The sequence below is a fragment of the Ceratotherium simum genome, chromosome 1 (assembly GCF_057802395.1).
Source record: "Ceratotherium simum simum isolate JZ-2026a chromosome 1, ASM5780239v1, whole genome shotgun sequence".
Taxonomy (NCBI): domain Eukaryota; kingdom Metazoa; phylum Chordata; class Mammalia; order Perissodactyla; family Rhinocerotidae; genus Ceratotherium; species Ceratotherium simum.
In genome coordinates this window covers 6,177,909-6,204,688 of record NC_141900.1, presented here as the reverse complement: position 1 = coordinate 6,204,688, position 26,780 = coordinate 6,177,909, and the positions used below count along the sequence as shown (strand labels likewise).

General features: G+C 34.4%; 1 protein-coding gene across 1 annotated transcript in view; it reads left to right on the top strand.

Moving 5' to 3' along the window:
- Window positions 1-26,780, top strand: part of ZPBP (zona pellucida binding protein) — a 135,370-nt gene that overhangs the window by 67,367 nt on the left and 41,223 nt on the right. The window lies entirely within an intron of this gene.

Here is a 26,780-nt window from a genome sequence, read left to right as displayed (position 1 = left end):
TGTTTAGATAATTGTTTTTATTTTAGTTGAGGTTTTATAATTTGTGGAGTTTGAAGAATTGGTCCATTTCTTCTGAGTTGTCAAATGTATGAGCATAAAGTTGCGTGGAGTTTTCTCTTATTATCTTTTAATGCCTGCAGGAACTGTAGTGATATTCTCTGTTTCATTCCTGGTATTTGTGTTTGTGTCTTCTCTCATCTTTGTTACTCTTGCTAGAACTTTATCAATTCTATTGATCTTTATGAAGAAATAGTTTTTTGTTTCATTGATTTTCTTTATTTTCCTATTTTTAATTTAATGAAATTTTGCTCCTATCTTATTATTTCGTTTTTCCTGCTTACCTTCTTTCTCTTCTGCTTGTTTTTCTCTTTGTAGTTTCATGAGGTAGGAACTTTGGTTATTGTTTTGCTTTCTTTCTTCCTTTCTAATATAAGGATTTGTGCTGTAAATTTCTGTCTCAGCATTGCTTTAGCTGCATCCTACATATTTTGATATGTTGTATTGATTTTAATTCTTTTAAATTTATTGAGCTTTGTTTGATGGTTCAAGACATGGTATATCTTGGTAAATGTTCTATGAGTACTTGAAAAAAAGTGTATTCTATTATTGTTGGGTTGCGTGTTTTGTATTTTGGTTATTATATCATATTGGTTGATAGCATTGTTTAGATCTTTTACAGTCTTGCTGATTTTCTGTGTAGTAGTTCTGCCAGTGGCTGATGGGATGTTAAAATTCCCAGGAACGGTTATGGAATTGTCTGTTTTTGCTTTCTCTTCTTTCAGTTTTTGCTTAATGATTCTCTGCATTTGGTGTGTACGCATTTGGGATTATATGTCTTCCTTATTACTTCCTAGTAATTTTCTTTGCTCTGAAGTATACTTTATCAGATATTAATATAACCACTTTTGTTTTATTTAAATTAATTTTTCCATAGTATATCTTTATACTTTTACTTTCAAATTACCTGTGTCATTGAATCTGAAATGAGTTTTTTTAAAACAGCATATAGTTGGGTTGGTTTTTATTTTAAATCCTGTATTTGTCTTTGGTTGGTGGTTTGTAATCATTCACTTTGAAATAATATGGATATGTTAGCATTCAAGTCTACTGTTTTATTATTTGTTTTCTGTGTTTCTCTGTTCATGCCTTCCTGTGGGTTAGTTGGAAAATTTTTTAGGATTCATAATGATTTATTTATAGTGTTTTGAGTGTATCTCTTTGTGTCATAATTCTTAGTCATTTATTCTGCATGTTAAAATATGCATATGTAACTTTAACCATCTACTCCTGTCAACATTTTGCCACATTGAGTGGAGTGTGGAAACCTTACTTCAATTTAGGATCCCTTTATCTTCACCACTTTAAATACTCATTGTCTTGAGTATCATATTGTGTTATAATTTCTGTCTCTATCATCAGAGATGATTTATGAAACTCAGAATGGAAGGATAGTCTATTTTATATATCCATATTTCTCCTCTTTAGATTGTTTTTTCTTCTTTCCTGATGCTCCAAGACTCCGTATTTTATCATTCCTTTTGTGTTTGAAGAACTCCCTTTAGCCAATCTTTACTGGTAGGTCTCCTAGCAACACATTATTTTACTTTTCTTTCTTTTCAGAGTATTTTTTTATGCCATTAGTTTCATTGGATATGAATTTGTCATTGTCAGTTCTTGTCTTTCAGCACCTTAAAAATGTTGTTCCACTTCCTTCTGGCCTTCATTGTTTCAATTTAGAAATCTACTTTTATTTATAGTGGTGTTTCCTTATAGGTAATAGTCATTTGTCTATGGCTGCTTTCAAGATCTTTGCTTTTTGTTTTTTTAAATTTAATTATGGTCTGTCTTTTCATGGTTTTCTTTTGGTTTATTCTATTTGAAATCTGCTTAGCTTCTTGGATCTGTAGGTTTGTGTCTTTCACCGAATTTCAGAAATTTGTAATTTTGAGCCGTTATTTCTTTAAACACCCTTTAACCCTACTTTCTATTTCCTCTCCTTCTGGGACTCTGATGATAGCAATATTGGATACTGTCTCTGTGACTCTGTTCTCTTTTTCCAGTCTATTTTCTCTTTGCTTTTTGATTGTTCATAATTTTACCATTCTGTCTCTAAGTTCACTGAGTCTGTCCTCTCTCATCCCCACTCTACTATTGAGTCTTTCCAGCAACTTTTTTATTTCTGTTATTGTATTTTAATTGTATTCTATAATTTACATTTGGTTCTTTTTTTAACCTTCTATCTCTTAGCTGAGATTTTCTACTTTTTTCATTTGTTTCAGGAGAATTTGTAACTGATTGTTTAAGGATTTTTAGGAAAGCTGCTTTACATCTTTGTCAAACAATTCAAATGTCTGATTCATGTTGTTATTGTCATTTGATTGTCTTTTTTTATTCAAGTTGTGATTTTCATGGTTCTTTATATGATGAGAGATTTTAGATTGTATCCTGAACATCCCATCTATTATGTTAGGAGACTCTGGGTCCTATTTAATTCTTTTATTTTTGCAGACAGTCATCTTCTTTAGGTTTAGCTTATGGGTCGTGGCCAACATTTGTGGGTTGTGGTTCCAGTGACATTTTAACATTCAGAGCCTTTGGGGTGTTATTTTTGTCTGCTTAAGTTTTCTGTTGTTTCTGGGGCTCCCACTAGTCTATATAGGTGCTGGCTGAGGGGCAGAAGTGGTTCCTCTGGAAGAGCCACTGGGTGTCCCTCAGTGTGAGAGACATATGGTCTCTCTGCTCATGCCCCCTAGACGTCCCCATGCTCCTCCTTGGTCAAGGAAAATCTTGGACCTCTGTGGTTAATGAGTCTTCCTGGATAGGAGTGCTTGCTGTGATTGCAGTCCCCTTCTAGTTCCACTCACCATTCAGGAGCAGAGGAGGGTCTCATCCTATGAGAACAAAGAAGCTTTGCATGCTAGGCCACTTGTTATGCCTGAGTCCCTTTTTTTTTTTTTTTGCCCCATTCTGTAGGTTGACTTTTCTTTCACTTGACGATTTTGTCCTTTGATGCACAGAAGTTTTTAATCTTGATGTAGTCCAGTTTGTTTCCTTTTGTTGCCTTTGTTTTTGGTGTCCTATCCAAGAAATCATTGCCAAATCCAGTGCCGTGAAGATTTTTCTTTCTATTATGTGCTAAGAATTTTATAGCTGTAGGTCTTATGTTTAGATCTTTCATCTGGTTTGAGTTAGTTGCTGTGTAGGATGTAAGGTAAGGGTTCACCTTTATTTTTTTGCATGTGGATATCCAATTTTCCCAATACCACTTGTTGAAGAGACTCTCCTTCCCCATAAAATATTCTGGCCACACCTGTTGTTTTCCTAATTTCATTCTCAGATTGTTCATTGTTAGTATGTAAAAACACAACTGATTTTTGTATTTTCATTTTGTGTACTGCTACTTTGCTGAATTAATTTATTAGTTCCAAATATTTTCATGTGTGGAATCTTAAGGGTGTTCTACATAAAAGATCATGATGTCTGTGAACAGAGATCATTTTAGTCTTTACTTTCCAATTTGGGTGCCTTTTATTTCTTTTTCTTGCCTAGTTGCTCTTGCAAATACTCAGTACTATGTTCAATAGAAATGGCAGGAGTGATGTCAGCATCATGGTGGAGTGAGCTGTTCCCTTTGTCTCTCCCTCTTTTGAACTACAACTAAATGGACATTCATTGACCAACAGAGGAAGCCCACACAGCACAACAGGACGTCTGAGAGACACATGCAGCTATACATCTGAGGGTGGATTGACTGGCCCTCCGGGAAGTGGTGGAGATAGGTGAGCACTGCCTACCATTCCCCAGCAACCCTGTGCACATGCAGCAGTGCTTTCCAGCCTGGCACGAGTGCCCTGAAAGTGGGAACACGCCCCGGGGTGACTGCAGGAAGAGGCAGTGGCAGCCCTTTGCGTGCTTATGATTGTTTTCCTGGTGAGTTAGAGGAGCCCACTGTGCCCCTGCGACCTGAAGGAGTGGCCCTGGCTTGGTACCCAGGAGGAAGCCCCACCCACCAAGCACAGCAGCTGGTGTGACAGCAAGCAGAGACTGGCAGATCTACACTGCCAGGGTAAGCACACTCCAGGCCCACACAACTGCCCATAAAACCACTGAGCTCTGAAAGAGGGAGTGTGCCCCAAGGCGACTGTAGGAAGAGGCGCAGGCAACCCTTAGCCTGCTAGTGATCACTTTCCCAGCGGGGGGGAGCCCACCATGCCCCTGTGGCCCCAAGGAGTGGCCCTAGCTCGGTCCCTGCAAGGAAGCCCTGCCCAGCAAGCACAGTGCACACAAGCACCTGAACACTCTCCATGCCAGTGCAAGCACCCATAATACCCCCACAACTTCCAGCAGGTGGTGTGAGACCAGAAACTTTGCTCTTGCTTCCCTCTAGGGGTAGCAGGTGGAATCTGCGACCTAATACTACCACAAATGACTCGACAAAAGATTAGTTCATAAAACACCATGGGAACCTGCAACAACAATTAAGACCAGAAGGAAGATGACAGTTCCCCAGAAACCAACCCTGAAGGCACAGAAATTTATAATCTAAATGACAAAGAATTCAAAATAGCTGTCATAAAGAAACTCAACGAGTTACAAGAGAACACAAAAAGTTCAATGAGCTTGGGAATAAAATTTATCTCTTCACCCAAGAGATTGAAAGTATAAAAGAAAATATGAAGCAGAAATTCTGAATGTGAAAAACACAATTAATGAAATAAAAAATAATCTAGAATCCTTAAAGAATACAGCTGCTGTTATGGAGGAAAGAATTAGTGATGTAAAGCATAAAAATATAGAAATGCTACAGGTGGAGGGGAGACAGAACTAAGATATTAAAAAAATGAAGGAGTTCTTTGAGAAATAGCAGACTCAATTAGGAAAAGAAACATAAGGATTATAGGTATTCCAAAGGGAGAAGGGAGCAGAGAGCTCGTTCAAAGAAATAATAGCTGAGAACTTCCTGAACTTGGGAAGGGATCCAAATTACAAATACATGAAGCTAATAGAACACATAATTACATCAATGCTAAAAGACCTTCTCCAACGCATATAATAGTAAAACTGGCAAAAGTGAATGACAAAGAAAAAATATTAAGGGCAGCAAGGCAGAAGAAAATAACCTAACAAGCAACCCCTATCAGGCTTTCAGTGGATTTCTCAGCAGAAACACTACAGGCTAGGAGAGAATGGAATGATACATTCAAAATACTGAAATAAAAAATCTTTCAGCCAGGGATGCTCTATCCAGTGAAACTTGCCTTCAGATATAATGGAGAAATAAAAGCTTTCCCAGGTAAACAAAAGCTGAAGGAGTTCATTGCCACTAGACCTTCCCTACAAGAAATAATTAAAGATGCCCTCACACAAGAAACAAAAAGGCAAAGGTCTACAAAGCTTTGAGCAAGGAGATAATTAGACAGCCAAAAGCAGAAAACTGCAGCTTTCTCTCAGAACAGGGAAACAAATGCTCAATTATAACTTAAAATATAGAGGGAGGGAAAGCATCAAAAGTAACTATAAACACTTCAACTTAGTCACAAACTCACAACATTAACAACAGAATAATTTATATCAACAATAACTCAGAAGGGGAAGATGAAAGGGATGTAACTTGCTTAGGTTAATGGAGATAAGAGGCTATGAGCAAAAGCACTGTTTCATCTATGAGATATTTTATACAAACCTGATGGTAACCACTAAAGAAAAAATCAGAGCAGTGCCACAATTCACAAAAAGAGAGGAAACTGAGAAAACCTCCTCAGAAAACCACCAAAATGAAATGGCAGTCAGAAATACAAAGGAAGAGAAACAATGGAAACATAGAACAACCAGAAAAGAAGAGATAAAATTGCAGTGTTAAGCCCCTCATATATCAGTAATCACTCTACATGTAAATGGATTGAATTCTCTAATCAAAAGATAGGAGTAGCTGGATGGATGAAAAAAAAGACCCAACAATATGCTGCCCTCAGGAAACACACCTCAGCTCTGAAGTCAAACATAGGCTCAGAGTGAAGGGATGGAAGATGATACTCCAAGCTAATGGCAAACATAAAGAAAACAGGTGTTGCCATACTTATATCAGACAGAGCAGACTTCAAATTCAAAAAGGCAATGAGAGACAAAGAGGGGCACTATATAATGATAAAAGGGACATTCAACCGAGGACATAATACTTATTAATATGTAAGTGCCTAACACAGGGGCACCAAAATACATAAAGCAACTGTTAATAGACCTAAAGGGAGAAATTAACAGCAACACAATAATAGTAGGGGACCTCAATATACCACTTACATCAATGGGCAGATCATCCAGACAAAAAGTCAATAAGGAAATAAATTTAAACAAAACACTTGATCAGATGGACTTAATAGATATATACAGAGCATTCCATCCAAAAACAGCAGAATATGCATTCTTTTCAAGTGCACACAGATCATTCTCAAACATAAACCATATGTTGGGAAACAAGGCAAGCCTCAGTAAATTTACGAAGATTGAAGTCATCTCAAGCATCTTTTCCAACCACAATGCTATGAAACTAGAAATCAACTACAAGAAAAAAACAGAGAGAGTCAGAAATATGTGGAGACCAAACAACATGTTACTGAAGAACCATTGGATCAATGAAGAAATCAAAGGAGTAATTAAAAAATGCGTAGAGACAAACGAAAATACAACATACTAACTCTTCTGTGATGCAGCAAAAGCGGTCACAAGAAAGAAATTTATAGCAATACAGGCCCACCTCAACAAACAAGAAAAATCTCAAATGAATAATCTTAAAATGCACCTAACAAAACTAGAAAAAGAAGAATAAACAAAGCCTAAAGTCACAGAAGGAGGGAAATAATAAAAATTAGAGCAGAAATAAATGAAATAGAGACTAAAAAAAACAGTAGAAACGATTTATGAAACTAAGAGCTGCTTCTTTGAGATGATAAAAAAAAAAAATTGCCAAACCCTTAGCCAGACTCACTAAGAAAAAGAGAGAAGGCTCAAATAAATAAAATCAGAAATGAAAGTGGAGAAATTACAACAGATACCACAGAAATACAAAGGATTATGAGAGAATACTGTGCAAAACTATATGCCAACAAATTGGACAATCTAGAAGAAATGGATAAATTCTTAGACTCATACAACCTCCCAAAATTGAATCAAGAAGAAATAGAGAATCTGAATAGACCAACCACAAATAAAGAGATTGAATCAGTAATCAAAAACCTCCCCAAAAATAAAAGTCCAGGACCAGATAGCTTTTATGGAGAATGTTACCAAACATTCAAATAAGATTTAATATCTATCCTTCTCAAACTATTCCAAAAAATTGAAGAAGACAGAGTGCTTCCTAACTCGTTCTGTGAGGCCAAGATTACCCTGATACCAAAACCAGACAAAGACAACACAAAGAAGGAAAAGTACAGGCCAATATCACTGATGAACATAGATGCAAAAATCCTCAACTAAATATTGGCAAACTGAGTGCAGCACTACATTAAAAGAATAATACACCATGATAAAGTGGGATTTATTCCAGGGATTCAGGGATGGTTCAACATCTGCAAATTAATCAGTATGATACACCACATTAACAAAATGAGGAATGAGAATCACGTGATCACCTCAATAGATGCAGAGAAAGCATTCAACAAGATCCAACATCCATTTATGATAAAAACTCTCAATAAAATGGGTATAGGAGGAAAGTGCCTCAACATAATAAAGGCCATATATGACACACCCACAGCCAACATCATACTTAATGGTGAGAAACTGAAAGCCATCCCTTTGAGTCCACGAACAAGACAAAGGCGCCCCCTCTCTGCACTCCTATTCAACATAGTACTGGAGATTTTGGCCAGAGCAGTTAGGCAAGAAAAAGAAAGAAAGGGCATCCAAATTAGAAATGAAAAAGCAAAAACGTCACTATTTGCAGATGATGAGATTTTATGCAGAAAACCCTAAAGAGGCTACCAAAAAAGTGTTAGAAATAATCAACAGCTACAGCAAAGTTTCAGAGTACAAAATCAACTTAGAAAAACCATTTGCATTTCTATACACTAACAATGAACTAGCAGAAAGAGAAATCAAGAATACAATCCCATTTACAATCTCAACGAAAAGAATAATGTATTTAGGAATAAACTTAATCAAAAAAGTAAAAGACCTATACACTGAAAACTATAAGACATTACTGAAAGAAATTGAAGAAGACATAAAGAAATGGAAAGATATTCCATGCTCATGGGTTGGAAAAATCAATATATTTAAAATGTCCGTTCTACCTAAAGCAATCTATAGATTCAGTGAAATCCCAATCAGAATCCCAATGATATTATTCACAGAAATAGAACCAAGAATCCTAAAATTTATATGCAACAACAAGAGACCCCCAATAGCCAAAGCAGTCCTGAGAAAAAAGAACAAATCTGGAGGCATCACAATCCCTGACTTCAAAATATGCTACAGAGGTATAGTAATCAAAATGGCGTGGTACTGGTACAAAAACAGACACATATAAATGGAATAGAATTGAAAGGCCAGAAATAAAACCACACATCTATGGACAGTTAATCTTCAATGAAGGAGCCAAGAACATACAATGAAAAAAGGAACATCTCTTCAATAAATGGTGTTGGGAAAACTGGACAGCCACATGCAAATGATTGAAAGTAGACCATTATCTTGCACCATCCACAAAAGTTAACTCTAAATGGATAAAGACTTGAATGTACGACCTGAAACCATAAAACTCCTAGAAGAAAATATAGACAGTACGGTATTTGACATTGGTCTTAACAGCATCATTTTAAATACCGTGTCTTCTTGGGCAAGGGAAACAAAAGAAAAAGTTAATAAATGAGACTACATCAGACTAAAAAGTTTCTACAAAGCAAAAGAAAACATGAACAAAATGAAAAGGCAACCCACCAACTGTAAGAAAATATTGGCAAATCATTTATCTGACAAGGGATTGATCTGCAAAATATATATAAAGAACTCATACAACCAACGACCAAAAAACAAACAACCCAATGAAAAAATGAGCAGAGGATATGAACAGGTATTTTTCACAAGAAGATATACAGATGACCAACAGACACATAAAATGGTGTTCAATATCACTAATTATTAGGGAAATGCAAATCAAAACTACAATGAGATATCACCTTACCCTGGTCAGAATGGCTATAATTACCAAGACAAAAAATAACAAATATTGGAGAGGATGTTGAGAAAAGGGAACCCTCGTGCACTGCTGGTCGCAATGCAAACTGGTGTGGCCACTATGGAAAATGGTATGGACATTTCTCAAAAAGTTAAAAATAGAAATTCCATATGATCCAGCTATACCGCTACTGGGTATTTATCCTAAGAACTTGACATCTGTGATGTGATCCAAAGAGATTTATGCACCCCTATGTTTGTTGCAGCATTTTTCACAATAGCCAAGATGTGGAAGCAACCCAGGTGCCCTTCATGGATGAAGGGATAAAGAAGATGTGGTATATATATACAATGGAATATGACTCAGCCTTAAGAAATGACAAAATCGTCCCATTTGCAGCAACATGGATCGACCTTGAGGGTATGAAGTTAAGCAAAATAAGCCAGACGGAGAAGGACAAATAATGCATGATTTCACTCATATGTGAAAGATAACAAATACATGGATAAAGAGAACAGATCAGTGGTTACCAGAGGGGAAGAGGGTTGGGGGTAGGGTGAAAGGGGTAAAGGGGCACATATGTATAATGATGGACAAAAATAGAGTACTGGTGGTGACCATGATGAAGTCTATTCAGAAATTGATAAATAATAATGTACACACAAAATTACACAATGTTGTAAACCATCATGATCTCCATAAAATTACTGGGGGAAAAAAAAGAAATCTTAGAGGAAAAACTCACAATTTTTCACCATTGAGTATGATGTTAATTGTGGGCTTTCCACATATGGATTTTATTATATCAAGGTAGTTTCCTTCTGTTCCTAGTTTGTTGAAAGATTTACCTTGAACCATGAAAGAATGTTGAATTTTGACAAGTGTTTTTCTGCATCAATTGAGATGAAAATTTGTGTTTTTTCCTTCGTTCTATTAATGTTATGATGTAGTATATTTATTAATTTTCTTATATTGAATTCTTATATAAATTTCTTATATTTCTAGCACTAAATTCCATGTATAATTAATGTGCTGTTGAATTTTATTTGCTAGTATTTTATTTAGGATTTTTGACACCGATATTTCTCAGGGATATTGATCTGTAGTTTTCTTTTCTTGTAGTCTCTTTCTGACTTTGCTATCAGGGTAATGTTAGCCTCATAGGATGAGTTTAGAAGTATTCCCTCTTCTTCAGTTTTTTTTGGAAAAGTTTGAAGAGAATTGATGTTAATTCTTCTTGAAACGTTTGGGAGAATTCGCCATTGAAGCCATTTGGTTTTGCATTTTTCTTTGTTGGGAGGTTTTTGATTACTAATTCAATGCCTTTGCTAGGTATAGGTCTGTAAAGATTTTCTATTTATTCATGATTTCAGTCTTGGTAGATTGTGTGTTTCTAGGAATTTGTCCATTTCATTTAGGTTATCCATTTTTTGCTTTATACTTGTTTATAGTATTCTCTTATAACCCTTTTTAATTTCTGTAATACTGGTTATAATGCCCTGTCTTTAATTTCTTATATTATCTGGGTATTCTCTCTTTTTGCTTCATTTAGCTAAATGTTTGTCTATTTTGTTCATTTTTTCAGTGACCCGCTCTTGATTTCATTGATTTTCTATGTTGTTTTTCTATCCTTTATTTCATTGATCTCTACTCTTACCTCATTTACTTCCTTTCTCTTGCTAAATTTAGTTTGGTGCTTCTTTTTCTACTTCCTTAAGTTGTAAAGTTAGGTTGCTTGAGATCTTGCTTCTTTTTTAGTGTAATCATTTACAGCTATATGTTTAATTCTTAACACTGTTTTCACTGCATCCCACAGTTTGGTATGTCGTTTTCATTGGTTTCAGGGTATTTTCTAATTTCTTTTGTGTTTTCTTCTTCAACCCATTGTTTATTTAGGGATATGTTTTTTAATTTCTACATATTTGTCGATTTTTCAGTTTTCCTTATGCTAGTAACTTATAGTTTCATTCTATTGTGATTGAAAAGATACTTTGTATGATTTCAATCTTTTAAAATTTATAAAGATTTATGTTATGGCCTAACATGTCATTATCCTAGTGAATGTTCTAGTGTAGTTGAGAATAATGTGTTTTCTGCTGTTCTATATATGTCCATTAGGTCCAATTGGTCTTTAGTGTTGTTCAGGTCTTGTATTTCCTTATTGATCTTTTGTATGGTTTTTCTATCCATTATCAAAAGTAGGGTATTGAAGTCTGTTGCTATTAGAGGGTTGTTATTTCCCCCTTCAGTTCTGCCCATGTTCATCCATGTGTTTAGTAGTAGTGATGTTTGGTGCCTATATAATTGTTATATCTTGTTGGTGAATCAAACCTTTCATCATTATATAATGCCCTTCTGTATCTCTTAACAATTTTTGACATGTATTATTTTGTCTACTATTTGTACAGCTACCCTTGCTCTCTTTTGATTACTTTTTTATGGAATATCTTTTTCCATCCTTTCACTTTCAACCTGAGTGTATCCTTAGATCTAAAGTGAATCTCTTGTAGAAAGCATATATTGGTTGCTGTTATTTATCTATTTAGCCAGTCTGTCTCTTGTTTTGGAGTTTAACCCATTTACATTTGAAGTAATTACAAAAAGGAAAGGACTTATAATTGCAATTTTGTTACCTGTTTTATCTGTGTCTTATAATATTCTATAGATATTTACTTTGTGGTTACCATTGGTATTACATGCAACATATTAAAGTTATCACAGTCTATTTTAACCTGATACTGTCTTAAATTACATGCAAAAATTCTGCTCCTTTACTGTTTGGCCCCCTCCCCCATTATGTTTTTTTCCTTTGTTATTTATAATTCATATTTGAAAAGATTTCTTTTCCATGAGGAAGACTGGCTCTGAGATAACATCTATTGCCAATCCTCCTCTTTTTGCTGAGGAAGATTAGCTCTGAGCTAACATCTGTGCCCATCTTTCTCTATTTTGTACATGGATGCCACCACAGCATGGCTTGATGAGCGGTGTGTGGGTCCGTGCCTGGGATCCGAACCTGCGAACCCCAGGCCACTGAAGTGGAGCACACAAACTCAACCGCCACCAGGCTGGCCCCAAAAGATTTTATTTTTTATAGCAGTTGTACCTTTTCAGCAAAGTTGAGAGGATTGTATACATATATCTTATATACTCTCTGCCTCTACACATGCACAGCCTCTCCCATTATCTACATCCTATAACAGAGTGGTACATTTGTTACAATTTATGAACCTACATTATTACATCATAATCACCCAAAGTCTATAAGTTACATTTTTGTTCACTCTTTTGTTGTATATTCTGTGGGGTTAGACAAATGGATAATGACATGTATCCATAATTATGATAACATAGAGTATTTTCACTGCCCTAAAAATATTCTGTGCTATGCCTACTCAAATCTCCACTCCCACCCCAACTTCTGGCAGCCACTGATCTTTTTACTGTCTCTGTACTTTTACCTTTTTCAGAATGTCATATAGTTGGAATTGTATCAGATTGGCTCCTTTCAATTAATATTATACATTTAAGATTTTTCCATGTCTTTTCATGGCTTAATAGCTCATTGCTTTTTAGTGCTGAATAGTGTTACATTGTCTGTATATACCACAGTTTATTTATCTGTTCACCTACTGGAGGACACCTTGGTTGCTTCAACATTTTGACAATTATAAATGAAGCTGCTATAAACATCTGTATTCAGGTTTTTGTGTGGATCTAACTTTTCAACTCCTTTGGGTAACTACCGTGGACCACAGTTGCTTGACTATATGGTAAGAGTATGTTTAGTTTTGTAATAAACTGCCAAAGTGTTTTCCGAAGTGACTGTACCATCTTGCATTCCCTCCAGCAATGAATGAGTGTTCCTGTGGTTTCACATCCTCGCCAGCACTGGATGTTGTCAGTGTTCCGGGTTTTGGCCATTCTGTTTGGGTGTAGTGTTATCTCCTTGTTTTAATATGCATATCTCTAATGATATATAATGTGGAAAATCTTTCAGTGTTCTTATTTGCCATCTGTACATCTTTGGTGAGGTGTCTGTTAAGGTCTTTGGTCCATTTTTTAATTGAGTTGTTTGTTTACTGATTGAGTTTTAAGGGTATTTGTATATTTTGGATAACCATCATTTGTCAGATGTGTCTTTTGCAAATATGTTTTCCAATGTTTTGGTTTCTTTTTTCATCTCTTAAAATTGTTTTTCAGAGAGCAGAAGGTTTTAATTTTAATCCATTCCACCTTATCAGTTATTTCTTTCATGGGTCACTCCTTTGGTGTAGTATCTGAAAAGCCATTGCCATCCCAAAGGTCACTAAGTTTTCTCCTATGTATCATCTAGGAGTTTTATAATTTTGAGTATTACACTTAGTTTTGTGATCCATATGAGTTAGTTTTTCTGAAGACTGCATCTAGATTCATTTTTTTTTTTTTTTGGTGAGGAAGATTAGCCCTGATCTAACATCTGTTGCCAATCCTCCTCTTTTTGCTGAAGAAGATTGACCCTGGGCTGACATCCGTGCCCATCTTCCTCTCCTTTATATGTAGGATGCCTGCCACAGCATGGCTTGATAAGCGGTGTGTAGGTCTGCACCCAGGATCTGAACATGAGAACCCTGGGCCGCCAAAGCAGAGTGCACAAACTTAACCACTATGCCACGGGGCCAGCCCCAAATTCATTTTTTTGAACATGGATTTACACTTGTTCCAATACCATTTGTGGAAACCACAATTTTTGCTCCATCATATTGCCTATACTCGGTTGTCAAAGATCTGTAACTATATTTATGTAGCTCTGTTTCTTGGCTCTCTATTCTGTTCCAGTGATCTTGTTTCTATTATTTCAGCAATATCACACTATCTTGATTACTGCCGCTTTTCTAGTAAGTATTGAAGTTTGATAGTTCTCCAACTTTGCTCTTCTACTTCAGTATTGTGTTGGCTATTCTTGGTCTTTTGCCTCTCCATATAAACTTCAGAATCCATTTGTCAATATCTACAAAATAACTTTCTGGGATTTTGGTTGAGATTGCATTGAATCTATAGATCAAGTTATGAAAAACTGACATCTTGACAATAGTGAGCCTTTCTGTCTATGGACTTGGACTATCTCTCCATTTATTTGTTTTTTCTTTGATTGAATTCATCATAGTTTTGTAGTTTTCCTCATATAAATACTGTACATATTTTGCTAGATTTATAGTTAAGTTTATAATTTTCTGGAAAACAATATATATAATATAAATGGTATTTTGTTTTCAATTTCAAATTCCACTTGTTCTTTTGCTTGTATATAACAAAGAAATTGAGTTTTGTATATTAACCTTGTATTCTGCTAACTTGCCATAATCACTTTTTAATTCCCAGAGGATTTTTTTGGTCGATTTTTTCAGAATTTTTTTATATACGTGATCATGTCATCTGCAAACAAAGACAGTTTAATTTCTTCCTTCCAAATCCGTATTCCTCTTATTTCCTTTTTCTGTCTATTACGTTAGCTAGGTCTTCCACTATAGTGTTGAAAAGGAGTAGTGAGGGGGGACATCCTTGCCTTGTACCTAATCTTAAAGGGCAATATTTGAGTTTCTAACCATTAAGTATGATGTTAGCTGTAGTTTTTTAATAGATATTCTTCATCAAGTTGAGGAAGTTCCCCTCTATTCCTAGTTTCCTGACATTGTTTATCACCAATGGGTAATGGATTTTGTCAAATGCTTTTTTATACATCTGTTGATACGATCAGGTGATTTTTATTCTTTAGCTTGTTGATGTGGTGGATTTATTGCTTTTTGAATGTTAACCAGCTTTGCGTACTTGGGATAAATCCCACTTGGTCTTTGTGTATAATTCTTTTTATACATTGTTGTATTTGATTTGCTAGTCACTTGCTGAGGATTTTTGCATCTATCTTCATGAGAGATATTGGTCTGTAGTTTTCTTTTCTTGTAATGTTTTTTCTTGTTTTGGTAGTAGGGTAATGCTGGACTTATAAAACGAGATAAGAAGTATACCCTGTGGATCTATCCTCTTAAAACAATTGTAGAGAATTGGTATAATTTCTTTCTTAAATGTTTGTTTGAAATCTTCAGTGAACTCATCTGGGCCATATGCTCTCTGTTTTTGAAGATTATTGATTATTTATTTTAATCTCTTTAACTGATATGGGCCTATTCAGGTTGTTTTTTCTTCTTGTGTGAGTTTTGGCAAATTGTGTATTTCAGGGAATTGGTTCATTTCATGTGGGTTATCAAATTTGTGGGCACAGAGTGGTTCATAGTATTCCTGTATTATCTTTTTAATGTCCATAGGATATGTAGTGATATCTCCTATTTCCTTTCTAATATCAGTAATTCGTGTCCTGTCTCTTTTCTTCCTAGTCAGCCTAGCTAGAGGTTTATTGATTTTATTGATCTTTTCGTACAACCAGTTTTGGTTTCATTGATTTTCTTGATTGATTTCCTGTTTTCAATTTCACTGATTTCTGCTCTCATTCTGATTTCTTTTCTTCTGCTTATTTTTGATTTAATTTTCTCTTCTATTTCTAGTTTCCTGAAGTGCTAACTTAGGTTATTGATTTTAGCTCTTTTTTCTTTTTTAGTATATGCATTCAATGATATAAATTTTCCTCTAAGTACTACTTTTGCTGTATCCCAAATTTTGGTAAGATTTGTTTTCACTTTCACTTAGTTCAAAATATATTTTTAAATTTATCTTGAGATATGTTCTCTGACCTGTGTGTTAAAAGTGTATTGTTTAATCTCCATGCATTTTGGAATTTTCCAGTTATCTTTTTGTCATTGATTTCTAGTTTAATTCCATTGTGGTCTGAGAACAGACATTGTATGATTTCTATTCTTTTGAATGTTTTAAGGTATGTATTATGGCCAGGAATGTGGTCTGTCATGTTGAATGTTCCATTTGAGCTTGGGGAGAATGTGTATTCTGCTGATGTTGGATGAAGTAGTCTGTAGAAATCAATTATATCGGTTGATCCATGGTGTTACTGAGTTCAGCTGTGTCCTTAGAGTTCCTTCTTTTTTATGGCTGTGTAAGATTCCTTTGGATGTATATACCACTTTTTTATATAGCCATTCACCTATATTTATATTTATATTTAGGTTGCTTCCATGCCTTGGCTACTGTTAATAATGCTTCGTTGTACATGGGAATTCATATATCTCTTTCAGATCCTGACTCCTTTGGATATATACTCAATTGGAATTGCTGGGTCATATGGTAGTTGTATTTTTAATTTTCTGAGGAACTTCCATACTGTTTTCCATGGTGGCTGCATTAATTTACATTTCCACCAACAGCGTATAAGGATTCCCTTTTCTACACATCCTTAACAACACTTCTTATCTTGTTTTTTTGATAACAGTTATCCTAACAGATGTCAGGTGATATTGCATTGTGATTTTTGTTGTATTTCCCTGATGATTAGTGATACTGAGAACATTTTCATATACCTGTTGGCCACTTGTATGTTTTCTTTGGAGAAGAAATGCCTATTCAGTTCCTTTGCCCATTTTTTTAAATCAAATTATTTGATTTATTTTTGCTTTTGAGTTGTCTTCCTTATGTATTTTGGAAATTAACCCTTTATCTAATATATAGTTTACAAATATTCTCCCATTCCGTAGATTGTCTTTTTGTTGTGTTGTTTCCCTTTCTGTACAGAAGCCGTTTAGTTTGATGTAATCCCACTTGACTGATTTTGCTTTTGTTGCCTGTGGTTTTGTTGTCATATCCAAGAAATAATTGCCAAAACCAAGGTCAAAAAGCTTTTTCTCTATATTTTCTTCTAGATGTTTTATGGTTTTATGCCTTACATTTAAATCTTTAATTTATTTCAAATTGATTTTTGTGTAAGGTGTAAGATAAGGGTCCAATTTAATTTTTCTGTATGTGGGAAATTGATTTGCCCAGCACTATTTATTGAAGAGACTATCCTTTCCTCACTGTGTGTTCTTGGCACCCTTGTCTAAGATCAGTTGACTGTATATGTGTAGATTTATATCTGGATACTCTATTCTATTCCATTGGTCAATATGTCTGTTTTTATGTCAGTACCAAATTGTTTTAATTACTATGGCTTTGTAATGTAATTTGAAATCAGGAAGTGTGATGTCTTCAACTTTGTTGTTCTTGCTCAGAACTGCTTTGGCTATTTGGGATATTTTTTAGTTCCAGATGAATTTTAGGATTTTTTTTCTATTTATGGAAAAAGTGCCTAGGAATTTGATAGAGATTGCATTGAATGTCTAGATCCCTTTAGGTAATCCGGACATTTTAACCATATTAATTCTTCCATCTGAACATAGGATGTCTTTCCATATATTTATGTCTTTTAAAATTTTTTTTATCAATGTTTTATAGTTTTTTGTGTACAAGTCTTTCATCTTCCTGGTTAATTTTATTCTCAAGTATTTTGTTGTTTTATTCTTGGTGCTAATGTAAATGGGACTTTTTTTTTAATTTTATTTTTCAGATAATTGTTGTTAGGGTATAGAAACACTACTGATTTTTGTATCTTGATTTTGATGTCTCAATTTGCTTATTCTAAAACACTTTTTGTGGAGTCATAGGGTTTTCGATGTTTAAGACCATGTCATCTGCAAACAGATGATTTTACTTCTTCCTTTCATATTTGGATGCTTTTTATTTTTTCCGTTTTTTTGTCTAGTTGATCTGCCTAGGATTTCCAATACTATATTGAATTGAAGTGATAAAAGTGGGCATCATTGCTTTGTCTGAGTCTCAGACAAAAAGCTTTCAGTTTTTGACCATTGAGTATGATGTTAGCTATGGACTTTTCATATATGGCCATTATTGTGTTTAGGTAAGTTCCTAATATACCTACTTTATTGAGACTTTTTGTCATGAATTGATGTTGAATTATGCTTTTTTGCATCTGCTGAGATAATCAAGTGATTTTTATCTTTCATTCTGTTAATGTGATGTATCACATTGATTGATTTGTATATGTTGAAACATCCTTGCATCCCAGGGGTAAATTCCACTTTGTCATGGCATATGATCCTTTTAATATGCTGTTGAATTTGGTTTGCTAGTATTTTGTTGAGGTTTTTTGTACATATGTTAATCAGGGATATTATTATTATTTTTTTTTTTTAAAGATTTTATTTATTTTTCCCCCAAAGCCCCAGTACATAGTTGTCTGTCATAGCTGCACATCCTTCTAGTTGCTGTATGTGGGACGCGGCCTCAGCATGGCTGGAGGAGCGGTGCCTCGGTGCGCACCCAGGATCCGAACCCGGGCTGCCGGCAGCGGAGCGCACGCACCCAACCGCTAAGCCACGGGGCCGGCCCTAATCAGGGATATTATAATTTTATTTTCTTTTGGTGTCTTTGTCTGCCTTTGGTATCAGAGTGATTCTGGCCTCATAAAATGAGTTTGGAAGTATTTCTCTTCTGTTTTTTGGATGAATTTAAGAAGTATTAGTTTTAATTCTTCTTTAAATATTTGGTAGAATTCATCTTTGTGGCCATCTGGTCTTGAACTTTTCTTTGCTGGCAGGTTTTTTTATTACTGATTCAGTCTTTTTATTTGGTGTTGGTTCAAGCTTTCTATTTTTCTTGATTTGGTTTCTATAGTTTGTATGTATAGGAATTTGCAATATCTTCCAACTTATCCAATTTGATGGTGAATAATTTTTCATAATAATTCCTTTATCTTTTCTTTTTCAGTTGTACTGTCTCCTCTTTCATTTCTGATTTTATTTGTTTAAGTTTTCTCTGTTTTTTTGTTAGTTTTCTAGTGGTTTGTCAGTTTATCTTTTCAAAAAACAACTCTTAGTTTTGTCCTTATTCTGTTTTTTTTCTGTTTTCTATTTTATTTTTTTCTACTCTAGTCTTTATTATGTTTTTACTTCTCCTAACTTTAGTTCCTTGAGTTGTGGAGTTAGCTTATTTGATGTTTTTCTTCTTGTCTAATGTAGCCTTTTATTGCTGTAAATTTACCTCTTAGTACTGCTTTTGCTTCATCTCATACATTTTCTTATTTTGTGTTTTCATTTACATTTGTCTCATGATACTTTTTTATTTCCGTTCTTTGACTCAATGGTTCAAGAATCTATTGTTTATATTCATATATTTGTAAATTGTCCCATTTTCCTTCTGTTATTGATTTCTAGTTTATTTCATTGTGGTTTTAAGACATACTTGGTATGATTTTAATATTTTTATATTTGTCAAGACATGTTTACTGACTTAGTATGTGATCTATCCTAGAGAATGTTCATATGCACTTGAGAAGAATGCATATTCTTCTGCTGTTGCAAGAAACATTCTGTATATCTGTTAAGTCCATTTGGTCTATGGTGTTGTTAAATTCTTGCAGTTCCTTATTGTTTCTCTGCATATTCTACCCTTTATTAAATTTGGAGTATTGAAGTCTTCTACTATTATCATATTGATGTCCATTTCTCTTTTCACGTCTGTAAATATTTGCTTTGTATGTTTATGCACTCTAATAGTGGGTGCATATGTATTTATAATTGTTATAACTTACTGTTGATTGTTCCTTAATCATTATATAATGACCTTATTTGTGTTTTGTGAAAGTTTTGTGTTATTTCAAGGCAATTTTTTAAGGTATATCTGTAGCCACCCTTGCTTTCTTTGGTTATCATCAGCATGGGGTGTCTTTTTCAGTCCTTCTCTTTCAGCCTTTCTGTGTCCTCAAATCTAAGGTGAATCTCTTGTAGACAGCATATAGTTGGATCTGTTTGTTTTCACTATTAAGCCACTCTATGTTTTTTGATTGAGGAGTTTAATATATTTACATTTAAAGTAATTCTTGATGGGTAAGTGCTTACCATTGTCATCTTGTTAATTGTTTTCTGTCTGTTTTGTAGTTCTTTTGTTCCTCCCATGCTCTGTTGCTGTCTTCATTTGTTATTTGATGATTTTTTATATGGATATTCTTTGATTCCTTTCTCTTTAGATATTTTCTTTGTGGTTTTCATGAAGCTTATATATAAATCTTATAGTTATACAAGTCTATTTTAAGCTGATAACTCAATTGCATATAGAAAACCTACATTTTTACTCCCCCCACACACTATATGTTATTAATGTCACAATTTATGTCTTTTATATTGTGCATCCTTTAACAGATTTTTGTAGTTATATTTATTGTTAATGATTTTGTCTTCAACTTTTATACTATGTTTAACAGTGATTTATGTGTTAGCCTTACATTATTACATTATTCTGTATTTGCTGTGAGATTTATACTTTCATTTTTTTATGTTGTTATTTAGTGGCCTTTCATTTCATCTTGATGAACTCTCTTTAGCATTTCTTGTAAGATAGTTCACTCACTAGGGCATATCACTGAGATGCAAGGAATTCTTGTGGTTTTGAATTCCTTCAGTTTTTGTTTGTCTAGGAAGTTCTTGATCTCTCATTCATTTTTAAAGGACAGTTTTGAGAGGTATAGTATTCTTAGTTGTTAGTTTTTTTTTCTTTCTGCACTTTGAAAGTATCATTACATGCTTTCCTGGCCTACAAGGTTTCTGCTGAGAAATCCACTGATAATATTATGGGGGTCCCCTTTATTTGATGAATTGCTTTTCTCTAGCTGCTTTCATAATTCTGTCATTGTGAATTTTGACAATTTACTTATAATGTTTCTTGGTGCAGTCCTCTTTAGTACAACCTAGTTGAGATCTTTAAGCTTCATGAATCTGGATGTATATTTCCCTCTCGAGATTTCGGAATTTCTTTGGCATTATTTCTTTAAATAAGCTTTCTATTCCTTTCTCTTTCTCTCGTATCTATGGAACCTTCATAATGTATATATTGAGTTAATTGATGATGTCAAATAATCCCTGTAGGCTTTCTTCACTCTTTTTATCTTTTTGCTTCTCTGACTAGATAATTTCAAATGATCTATCTTTGAGTTCACTGATTCTTTTTTCTGCTTGATTGAGTCTACCTTCGAAACTCTCTATTGAATTTTTCAGTTCAACCATTGTATTCTTCATGCTAGAACTTGTTTAGTTATGGTTTCTATCTTTGTTGATCTTCTCATTTTGTTTGTGTCTTGTGTTACCGGTTTTATTTATTTGTCTCTCTTTGTTTTCTTATAGCTTACTGAGCTTCTTGAAGTTTATTTTGAATTCTTTTTTAGGCAATTTGTAGATCTTCATATCTTTGTAGTCAGTTATGGGAGTTTATTTTGTTCCTATATGGTGTTATGTTTTCTTGATTCTTTCCTGATCCTGGTAGCCTTGTCTTGGTGTCTGCACATTTAAAAAAGTATCCACCTCTTCCAGTCTTTGTGGTCTGGCTACAGGAGGGAATGACCTTTACCAGACTGGAGATTCTAGTCTCAAACCTTTTGTATGGATAAACCTGCTGAACTCTCCTCATTTCCTCCTGGGGGAATGTCTTAGAATTATATTCCTTCTCTCAATCCTACAGAGCCATGTCAGGAGCCAAGGACCACGTCAGGTGCTAAGAGCAACCCACTTATTTTCCCTAGGACAGTGCCCTGAAATGCGAGGGCTTTGAGTGTAGGCTCCACTTTTCTCCCTCTCTCCCTAGGAGGGAGCTGGCTAAGGAGCCATCTCAGGGTTGTATGCCTTCTCCACATTTTGCAGAGTTAAACTGGTTGCTGAATTCCACATTGGCTGCTTATATCTGTGTGCCATCTGTGGGGGTGCATGGAGCCCTGGCTGCAGGGGCACACACACTGGTTGACTTGAGTCCCCACCCTTTTTATTTGTTCTTAGCTTTCCTTAGATGATCAAGACCTGCTGATTTTCTGAGAGTTTTGGGTACAGGAAGAGAGAAGCAGGCCTCCAGAAGCAGACCTCTCAGGCAGTGACCCAAAAGGCTAGGGAAACCAGACCTTCACTTTACACACTATTTCCTGCAGGAGAAGTTGTGGGCTGGAGGGATTTCTCTAGGTTCTGAGTTTTGCTGGCCTGGAGAAGGGGTGATGTGGTCAAAGTGAAACTGTTCTTGCTACTATTTTCAGTGTGTCTGATCTTGGATTTTTTGGTCCGTGAAAATCCTGGAATAGTTCTACTGTACTCAAGTGTTCTTACAAGATATTTTCATCCATGCATGGTTGTCAAATCAGTGTTTTTCTATAGGTTGAAGCTGGGGACCTCCTATTTTTGCCATCTGGCTGACATCATTCTTTTTAGGCCTAGTTAACAATCTAATTTACAAGCCTTTAAATCTAGTTAACAATCTCTGCCTTTTAATTGGAATATTTAGAGCAGTTACATTTAATTTAATTATCACTGTGTTTGGATTTAAATTCACCATCTTTCCATTTTTTTCTATTTGTCCCATCTATTCTTTGTAATTTTTTTTCCATTTATTCTGCTTTTGATTGATTTTGTCTTTTTAAAAATGATTCTGTTTTGTAGCTCAGCCTTGTTCATTTCTTTGTTATTTTTAAATCATACTACTGCTTTATATGGATTGGTTTTTATCATTCCATTATGTATCATCTACCCTGGTTTTCTGTTCTTCAGGTTTTGCTACTTCCTTATCATTTTTGGATCGATTTAACATTTTTTTAACTGATTTTTTCCTGCTATATGGATCTTATACATTTATTTTTTACTCTTTTTGTGAGATTCCTTCAAATTTTAACATATTCTTGATAGCAGAACCAAAAGTTATTTAGTTAATTGTTCCTCCCCGAAAAGCATAAAGGACTTAAAGACCTTTAACTTTTATGATGTGCTTTTATGTTTTTAGTTTTGTTTTCCAGTATTTTAGTTCTTTTGAAATTTTTTTTCTACTTATTATTAAGATTTTTTCAGAATATCAATGTCTGTTTAACTCTACCTACAATTTTATTAATTTCTTTGCTTAGGTTTTCTCTTCTTGCATCTCAGTCTTCCTTCTCAAGTCATTTTTCTTCTTCCAGAATTTATCATTCCTCCAAAATCTGAGGATTCATTGCTCTTATCAGTTCTGGAAATTTTTCTCCCAGAATTCCTCTGAAAATTTATCTTTTTCCCCATTTGCTTCTCTGGAACTCCTATTGAGTATGTTTTAGATTATCTCATTGATTTCTTCATCTCTCTTATATTAATTTTTTTTTATTTTTTCTTTTCTGCCTTCTGAGTAATTTCTTCAGATATTTATTGTGTTTCATTATTCTGGTTCCAACTGGGCCTAATCTGATGTTGATTCTGTTTGAATTTTTAATTTCACTGCACTTCTCACTCCCTTCATCATTTTAGTGTAAATAGGTTATTTTTCAAATATACTTTCTCTTTTTTATGGTATAAATTTTCTTTCTCATGTTTTAGTACCACTTTTATGTTTTCATGTGTTTTAAGGATATAGTGTATCACGTTTCTATTTTAGGTAACTGAAATTCCATTATCTGAGTTTCTTGATGGTCTAATTTGGTAGTCTCTTGTCTCTTCTGTTGTTTCTCATTTCGTGCTACACTTCATAATTCTGGCTGATGAAGTCATGTTTATCAGGCCTTTATCAGTAGAATAGCCCCTTTGGCCTATGTTGTGGGTGTATTTCTGTAGAGTTTTTATGCTTGCTTTTACTTAATGCTCCTAGGTTATTCTCAAGCAAAGCCAAATTTTATGTTAATTTCTCTCTTAAGATATCTTGTACCACACAGAAAATACAATAAAGATTCAAAGCCACTTGAAAACAAACCATTGTGTAGGAATTCACGCAGGAGTTTTTGCTTTCCCTCATTCCTCCACTTCATCCCCCCCCCCCCCAACTCTGATACAGAAGCTTTCTTGTTTTTTCCCTTTTGTAATCAAAATATTTTTCCTGGGCCACTGTTTCGCTTATAGTTTGCCTTTTCTTTTTTTTCCCCCCCTCACAAGTTTAAGAGTTTTTTTCTTATCTCTTTAGGCTGGTGGTAAATTATAACACTCTGGAATACTCAGATTGGCATGAAATGAATTGGGGACTCAGCTGCTATTAGGTTTATAGTTTTCTCCTCGTTTTTAGTGCACACTTCTCTCTCTCTCTCTCCCTGTCTTCCTTTCTTCTTTTCTCTTTTTCTCTCATTGTTGAAATGTTATGCCATAAGATCTTTGTTCTGTTATGTTTCATTAGGTGATTTTTAGCAGCAGAATTTTTCAGGATATCTGGTACACCATATGGTTGGAAATGGAAATCTTTTCCTGTATTTTTAAATGTCATTTCTATCCTCCCACTGTCTATCTTCTCTGCTTGTTTTATTTTTTCAATTAGAAATATACTACTTAAAAATTGTCATAGTTTAAATCTGTAATAATTTGAAAACATAAATTTTAATTTGTCTTTAAGCTTTCTTTTCAAGAGCCTAGTTTTCTAGTGCAAGTTTCAGTTCTTATGGAAGAACTGTCACTTCAGTGACATTGCTGAGTAAAGAGTGAATTCTTTTGTATTTTGCTTCAGGATTGAAGTGGTCTCCACATTACAAAGTTAATTTTTTCACTTCTAAAGTTCTGGGATCCATTATGCTTCTTAGGAATGGATTCCAACTTTCATAGAATTCAAACCATTATATAACCCTTTGCTTTCTTCCTCTTCCCTTTGTTTCTGCTTTGAAACTGAGCTCTATCTTGTAGTTCTCTACCTAATTCACTGGTATGAGTGTACATTATCCATGTTACATTCCTACCATGAGAGGGACAACTTCGTCTTTTTGTTTACTCATTTTCTACAGTTCTCCATTGGGACATTCTCCCAAAGATCTGAACATCATAATTCTCATTTGCTCCCTAAGCACCAAGATCACCAGTCTTGTCTACGCAAATTCACAATTCTTTCTGTTTGGTCCAACACAGCTTTAAGCCTCTATCTCTTATTTTTGTTTCTTAATTCCAGCCCTATTTGATGACGATAGTCATTTTCCACAGAGATTCGCAAATATAGGTGTTAACCAAAGGTTTCTAAAGGATTCTATCATATAAATTAATATCTGTAATACCTAGTAGATATTAATTCTCTTCTAGTGGATATTGGAGCTCCAATCAGACTCTGATCTTGTATAATGTATGATATTTGTTGCCTGTCCAGAACTCCCATACTTTTAAGTAGTTGTTGCCTTTGAGGCTTACTAGACTAATGTAGAGCACATATTAAAGCCTTTCCAATCACCTTTATTCACTGCCTAACTTGGCACGGTTAGTGGAGAAGACTGTTGTATTTAAAACAAGCTGTTCAATTTCTCCATGCAAAATTCATATATTTTATGCACTGCTCACTGTTTAAGTAGTAATGGTTTCTTGTTACAATCCTATAATCAATGACCAATCATTGTAAAATGTATTCCTTCCATATATGCTTAATCATTCTATAAAGTTTTGGGGGGGAGATGAAAGGAAGAGTAGTGTGGGCTAGGTGGTCTGATGTTTATTCCATCATATTAATTCTTTGTATCTTAAACCAGATGATTAACTTATGTAGAGTTTCTATAGTTATGATTTGTTCTTATATCATCCAAATTGGTCCAAAATGTTTTATTTTAAAATCTCTAATCCTTACCCAATTCAGAGAATTCCTCAATTTCACTTTTGGTACAAATAATTAACTGCATGTCAAACATCAACACAGTCACAAAAAAAAAAATTCAGTTAGTGATTCAAAGTTTCTTACCTTCTTTTCATTTTTAACAAATAAGAAATCTATCCTCATTGTTTTTTTTAGAGAAAATAGGAAATAGGAATCTGATTTATATGATCATTTTCATTCCTATCGAGTTTTCTCAGATCTAGTTTCATTGATTTTTTTTTTTTTTTTGGATGCGGTGTTAGGAAGCTTAGTGATTATGATTGTGTCTTCTGAAACTTTTAATTGTAGTCTGGCATTTAAATATGGTTAATTAGGTACCAGATTTGTATCTAATTAATTCTTAAGCACTTCCTTAACCAAAATTTATGTTTGACCAAGTCGGTAGCAACGAATTCACCAGAATTTATCAAAAGCACAAGAAAACCATTTAAATAGTAAAAAGCTAGTAATTGAGTAATAGAATGAGTTGTATGTTTACGTTGAATGCAGTATATTGAAAAACATTTTTACAATTATTTATAGAAATTTTCCTGGAAGGGATATAATTTGCAAGATATTTGAAGAAATCAGTAAGTTGAGGTACAGATCATCATGAGTCCATTCATCCATGCTCCCAACTAGATTAGAGGTGCAAATTAGCATGGTAGAATTGAGCAGAACTAACTGGCTTGTTGAGGGTTTGAACTCATGACCACACCTCACACTTTAACAGGTAAAATTTATCAGTCACTTAAAAGGATAAGCCTCTTGTTAATTTTAGGAGTCAAGCTGGAATAATTATTATAAGCAAAAAGGTAGTTAATTATGGATCAGAATGATTCCTTAATTATTTTATAAATTTAAGTTTTGGAACATAGAGCTGGAAGTTTTAACGTGCTGTATTTCCTCTTGTTTTTAAACCTGAGTTTACTTTGTGGAATGAATGGAGCAGAAGCCTCAGGATGTGCTTTTTAAAGATTTTTAAAGTACATTTCTTTAAGTACATTTGATTGTTAGAGTAAATTTCTTAGAGTACCGTTAATTTCAAAGAGCTGTCTTAATTTTGCTCATATGCCCAACCATATATTATTCAAAA